The following is a 920-nucleotide window of genomic DNA, read 5'->3' on the forward strand; positions in this document are numbered from 1 at the left end:
TTGACCGTGCTGCCTGTGTCGATGAGGATTCTTCCCACTTCGAGGTCTCGAATCACCAAGTCGATGACCAGCGGGTCGCATTGAGGTTTATCGAGTCCGACGGTTTCCTCCTCCTCGAAAATGATCATATCGTTTGGAGCCTTTCTTCCTTAGGCCTTGATGGATGAAACAGAGTCGCGGTAGAATTGAGATTCTCCGATGATCATGTTTATCCTCCGGCGGGTACTATTTTCTCCAAGGTCATCCTGCCTTCTTCCGCGTTTCTCGTCAGACTGGTTTGCGCGTGCGTCCCTCTCGGGAGACTCTTTATCAGTCCTGGGAGGGCGGTTGGAATACAGGGTGAGGTCTTTTATGCTAGTGACCTTCGAGAGGTCGCCAGCGAGGAGTTTTGCGGCTAGCCTTGCCCCGAGAACTTTGCAGTTCGTTGTGGAATGACCTTTGGTCAGGTGGAACTCGCAGTAGGAGTTATTGTTGTACTGGTTCCTGGTCCACGTGTTTCCGGAGGTCTTTCCTTGTTCGGAATTGATAGTGTAGTTGTGCTCGCCCTGGACGTCTTCTCCCTCGTCGTGTACATACTTGTCGTTTCGAGAGCTTTTCTTTTTTTGTGGGCGTCTTCTGTGGGTTGTTCTTCTGGGAGAGGGTTTTCATATCCTCTTCCATTACGATGAAGTCCGTTGCCTTATGAAGAGCATCCTGAATCGTTCTCAGTTTTTCGAGGGATATCCATTGCCAGAATTTTGACCGGTACCAGAGAGTTTTCTTCCGAGCATCGATCACCACTTTGTCACTGATCCCGGTGACTCTTGCCATTACTAGCTTGAATCTGTTCATGAACTCGCGAAGTGGCTCATTTTCTCTTTGAGACAGGCTCCGAAGATCGACGTCTGAGGTTTCTCTGTCCATGAACATGGAATACTGCT

The sequence above is a fragment of the Brassica oleracea genome, chromosome C1 (assembly GCF_000695525.1).
Source record: "Brassica oleracea var. oleracea cultivar TO1000 chromosome C1, BOL, whole genome shotgun sequence".
NCBI classification, from domain to species: Eukaryota; Viridiplantae; Streptophyta; class Magnoliopsida; order Brassicales; family Brassicaceae; genus Brassica; species Brassica oleracea.